Raw genomic sequence first — 6,156 nt, 5'->3', positions numbered from 1 at the left:
TTGGTCCTTTGGTTTAATCTACCCTGATGCCAATGAACCTGTCTGCTCCGAACCAGAAAAGGAGTCAGGGTGTAGCTGTAGTGCAGCATTCAGACCTCCTCGGCATCCCAGTGACAGCTGTGTTGGTTTCATTGTATAGTGTAGGTAGGACCTTCACCTTGTTCCTGAAATATGCTACAGCCTTAGGCTTTAGCATGTTCTATGGACATTGCTTTGGTCATATCTACATTACAAACTGGAAGTCACACTTTATATTAAGGTTCTTTTAATAAAGGGTAAATAGACATTTTAATAAATAGTTGATTGTTATGGAGTCCAAGTTACTTATAACCTGACCTGTTACCCTCTGTAACACCTTCTTTTGATGTGCTTATAACCATCAATAGCACAATACTATGCTGTAACATGCTTATACCTCTACCAATAATTTATTAACCCTTTATATACAGAAGGCTGCATTGTGGAGCTGTGTTATAACACAGGAATGCCCTGACCACCTGTGTAATAACATGGATTGCTTTGGCCCTTGTAGATTGAACCAACCCATAGGAGAGTTTGGTTACAGGACTGGAACTGGTAATGAGGGGGACTCGTAACCAGTGGTTACACTGGCAGAGATTCCAGCCATAGAGTGGCAGCTAAGTGCTGTCCCCTTAGATCTGTTGTCTGTTGAAAGGAATGGTTCTGTATGAGAGGCTAGTGAAGTATATGGCCAGATACTTCGCCCCATGGCATAGGGCTGCCATTCTCTTAATCATCAGGTCCCCTTACCCTTCCTGCAGGAGCATTTGCATTGAAATTTCTGCCTTTTTAACACAAGGTATTGGCCAGGCCTTAAACCCAACAGAAGTGAAATGAGGGAGCAGGACAAGGACCTTGCCCCCTACATTTCTGATCTCACCCCCCCTCCCCCCCACACACACTTCTAACAGGGCTAGCTGCCTGGCTGTGGAAAACATATTCTCTGGACGTGAGCAGCATAAAGGGGCAGCTTGGAATTAGGTTAATGATGGCAACTTAGCAGTGCAGAGAGCCAGGCTCACATTGCTGAAATAGCTCTGGTGGAGGAAGGGTGGGCAAGAGGCTAGAGAGACTCCCATCAGAGGTGCTGTCAGGCCTAATTCTTGTCATACATCACAAACCACAAGGCCTCATTGTGCTGGGCTGTTAAACCCAATTTTCCCAGCAAAGTACAGAGATCATGTCTTGACACTTCCATGCTCCCAGATTTCCAGCCTTCCTTTGTCCTCTCCCAATCTTTTCTGTAAATGAATTCATACCCCTAGTTTTTGCTCTCTCCTTCTCTCCTTCCCATACCCTTCTCCCAAAGTAGCTGTTTCCCTTGGACATGACTTGCTGGGCAGGGTGGGCAGGGGTGTCTGTGGAAGAACATGGTTGTCTGATAGCACTCCCACTCCTCCTTGCCCCTTTCAAGTTTTCCTTCTGGCTGCATCAACCCCCTTGACCCAGAACTAAAAAAGCTGCAAGAGAGATTTGTAATGATTCCCAAACGCTTTGGCCTCCCCACATTCTCATGTGCTAGCACCAAACGCTTGCTCCTCTGGTCAGCCCCTCAGCCTGACAATTCACTTCCTGGACCATCAATTCTCTTAACTGGGGCTATAACCTGCTCCAAACTCTCTCACACAGATAGGCCAAGTCCACTGTCCCACAGCCATTCACACAAGGAAGGAATAAACAGAGGCTGCTTTACCTTTGTAAAACAGAGAAAACCAAATCATTCCCAAGCCTCCAACATACCACTCCCAGGATGGGGCAGAGGGGCCTCTATGGGCAGGAGGGACAGGGACACCCCCTCCCAGGGTGGGGCAGAGGCACCCTCTCCTGGTGTCTGCTAATAGTTATTATCATCATTTGCTTTGTGGAACTGCCTAAGAACTCCATGGGGCCAGGTGCCACACAGCCAAGAAGCCAGTATTGCGGTATTCCATGTGCCATACAATAGTCAGATGTACGGAGCTGGTGAAAGGGACTGGGCCAACAGAAGCCCTCTAATAATCATCAGATCAGGTACAGCATTGGCAGCAGTAGTCCAGTCCCTGCGCTGTTGGCAACATGCCGCAGCCCTGACTCAGCCCTGACTATAAACGGCAGGCTAATTTGCTCTCTGTGGCCCATTAGTTCTGTGACCTCTCTGCTGAGAAACTACCACAGTAGGAGCCAACTATTGCCACGTGTGGAGTGCTGTTTGGGATGTGGACACCATGGGTCAGATGCTCCAGTCCTCTGCTCAGCTCAGCACACCAATGGGGGAGTATGTGGCTTTAAGCCATTGTCTGCCAAGGCCTGCATGGTTCCTGATGCAAGTTGCCATAGGGCTGCTTTAGCTTAAGCTCTGGCTACAGTGGTCTTAGGGGCTGTCCAGCAGCCAAGACCAGCTGGACTCAAGCCATCCCCCTCTCCATAGGACATGCCTACACTGGGAACTGCAAATATGAGCAGCATAAAGCCATTGTGACAACTCTAAATTGTCCATGGAGCCCCCTTAAGCTGAGGCTATTCCCCTCTGAGGAGGAGGCTCTTTTACACTGTCCCCTTTACACTAACAGAGGCCAGAATCAGGGCCCCTGTGTATTGGGAACTGAACAGAAAATGCCAAAACCATTTTGTACCAGGCCCAACCCACAATCAAAAGGTGGCTTTGAATTGAGACCCAGGAGGTGAAAGACTCTGAATCTCACTAACAATTGGAAACCAAGTTTTATCCTATAGAAGTGACACTTCCGCTGTCTTCCATAGAGGCCAGAGAGAGATGTGCGTCTCTGGTAGGGAATAATTCAGGTGATTCAGGTGGTGCCTTTGGAGAAGGATGATCTGAGTTCTGGTCCCACTGCTAGCACCAAGTGGCTGTTGTGCAGCACAATGACAACACATAAGAAGTTCATCTAGGACTGCAGATTTGCAGGGGCCCCACCTTTCATCCATTAATCTCAAAACTCTTTACAAACAGGAGTGAATGAAGCCCTGCATGGCAAGGTAAGTCTGTATTAGCCCCATTTTACATGTTGGGCAATTGAGGTGACATGAATTGTCTGATGTCATAGAGTGAGTCAGTAGAAGAACCAGATAGAAAATCCAGTACTGTTGGCACCTAATCTCCAATTCTAAGCAGTAGACTAGACATACACCTGTGACGCATGGCTAGAAAGGGTTAAACAGCTTGCAGGCTGAATGACCCAAAGCCCACCTTTAAAGTCATGTTAGAATGGTATGCAAATGATAATTAGGACCATTAATGCTAAATGGGCTAGAACTTTGAAATGCAAACCTATCCCTCCTCAGGCCCTACGCTACCAGCACTCCCAGCTATCTTCGAGACACCACTGACTTCCTGAGGAAACTACAATCCATCGGTGATCTTCCTGAAAACACCATCCTGGCCACTATGGATGTAGAAGCCCTCTAGACCAACATTCCACACAAAGATGGACTACAAGCCGTCAGGAACAGTATCCCCGATAATGTCACGGCAAACCTGGTGGCTGAACTTTGTGACTTCATTCTCACCCATAACTATGTCACATTTGGGGACAATGTATATCTTCAAATCAGCGGCACTGCTATGGGTATCTGCATGGCCCCACAGTATGCCAATATTTTTATGGCTGACTTAGAACAACGCTTCCTCAGCTCTTGTCCCCTAATGCCATTACTCTACTTGCGCTACATTGATGACATCTTCATCATCTGGACCCATGGAAAAGAAGCTCTTGAGGAATTCCACCATGATTTCAACAATTTCCATCCCACCATCAACCTCAGCCTGGACCAGTCCACACAAGAGATCCACTTCCTCGACACTATGGTGCTAATAAGCGATGGTCACATAAACACCACCCTATACCAGAAACCTACTGACCGCTATTCCTACCTACATGCCTCCAGCTTTCATCCAGACCACACCACACGATCCATTGTCTACAGCCAAGCTCTACGATACAACTGCATTTGCTCCAACCCCTCAGACAGAGACAAACACCTACAAGATCTCTATCAAGCATTCTTACAACTACAATACCCACCTGCTGAAGTGAAGAAACAGACTGACAGAGCCAGAAGAGTACCCAGAAGTCACCTACTACAGGACAGGCCCAACAAAGAAAATAACAGAACGCCACTAGCCATCACCTTCAGCCCCCAACTAAAACCTCTCCAGCGCATCATCAAGGATCTACAACCTATCCTGAAGGACGACCCATCACTCTCACAGATCTTGGGAGACAGGCCAGTCCTTGCTTACAGACAGCCCCCCAATCTGAAGCAAATACTCACCAGCAACCACACACCACACAACAGAACCACTAACCCAGGAACCTATCCTTGCAACAAAGCCCGTTGCCAGCTGTGTCCACATATCTATTCAGGGGACACCATCATAGGGTCTAATCACATCAGCCACACTATCAGAGGCTCGTTCACCTGCACATCTACCAATGTGATATATGCCATCATGTGCCAGCAATGCCCCTCTGCCATGTACATTGGTCAAACTGGACAGTCTCTACGTAAAAGAATAAATGGACACAAATCAGACGTCAAGAATTATAACATTCAAAAACCAGTTGGAGAACACTTCAATCTCTTTGGTCACTCGATTACAGACCTAAAAGTTGCAATTCTTCAACAAAAAAAGTTCAGAAACAGACTCCAATGAGAGACTGCTGAATTGGAATTAATTTGCAAACTGGATACAATTAACTTAGGCTTGAATAGAGACTGGGAGTAGATGGGTCATTACACAAAGTAAAACTATTTCCCCTTGTTTATTCCCCTTCCCTCCCCCTTCCCCCCCTCCCCACCACTGTTCCTCAGACGTTCTTGTCAACTGCTGGAAATGGCCCACCTTGATTATCACTACAAAAGGTTCCCCCTCCCCCCCCGCTCTCCTGCTGGTAATAGCTCACCTTAAGTGATCACTCTGGTTACAGTGTGTATGGTAACACCCATTGTTTCATGTTCTCTATGTATATAAATCTCCCCATTGTATTTTCCACTGAATGCATCCGATGAAGTGAGCTGTAGCTCACGAAAGCTTATGCACAAATAAATTTGTTAGTCTCTAAGGTGCCACAAGTACTCCTTTTCTTTTTACAAATGGTGTGTATCTTAGATGCTACCCATAAAAAGGCAGTTCCTGTCTGTCACTATAACTATTGATTCAGAGATCAAAAGGGAATATTAACATTTGGATGAATCTTGGGTAAAATACTGTCATTGTCTATATGTCTCTTTGAAATTTGTAATCGACTGCCTAATGGCTAAATTGCCCTGTGTTAATTTGTGTAACTAATTACTGGTGGTCTTTAGAAAGCAAAAAGTTACATCAAAAGCCTATTGTTTAACCAGGACTGTGTGATAAAATGGATGCTAGGACACTTAAAAGACCCTTGGGTCCTGATCCTGTTCATCTCAGATCTGCTTAAGCTTCAGCAAGGGGAAGTTTGAGTTACAAGACTGAGGTCCCAGTTATGTTGGTATGCCCTGAATATGATATTTGGACTTTAGACTATAACCTATGAACTGAATTCTAAAGGAACTCTTTGCAACCACAAAGTTCACCATCTCTGCTATGAATCAGTGGATTGAACTCATGTCTGTATGTATATTGATCTTTTAACCATACTCTCTCTCTTTTGTTTTTTAATAAATTTTAGTTTAGTTAAGAATTTGACTGTAGTGTGTATTTGGGTAAAATCTATAATATTCATTAACCTGGGAGGTAATGTGTCTGATCCTTTGAGATTGGTAGAACCTTTTCTTTTAAATGATGAAATAAGATTTTCAGAAATCATGATATTTGACTTAGGTACCTGGATGGAGGCCTGAGGCTGAATCACTTTAAGGGAACTGTGTTGTTTGGACTTCTGAGTAACTAGTAAGGTAATAAAGAAACTGTTTTATGCTGGCTTGGTAAATCTAAGTACTGGAATATCCACCAGCTTTTTGGGGTTTGTCTGTCCCGTTCTGTGCAGTTCACCCTAATTGAGTGACCATGGCTGGCCCCTGCTGGAACCCTGTGTCACGGACTCACAGCTTGAGCCCACTCTTGGCCCATACAGTCCCTAGGGGCAACCCTCTTCAGTGTGACAGCCCTTCTTGGGGGGTCCACTCTCTTTCAGGGGTTAAGCCCCTCCG

This window comes from Chelonia mydas, chromosome 10 (genome assembly GCF_015237465.2).
Source record: "Chelonia mydas isolate rCheMyd1 chromosome 10, rCheMyd1.pri.v2, whole genome shotgun sequence".
Lineage (NCBI taxonomy): Eukaryota > Metazoa > Chordata > Testudines > Cheloniidae > Chelonia > Chelonia mydas.
Note: the sequence above shows the minus strand (reverse complement) of the source record.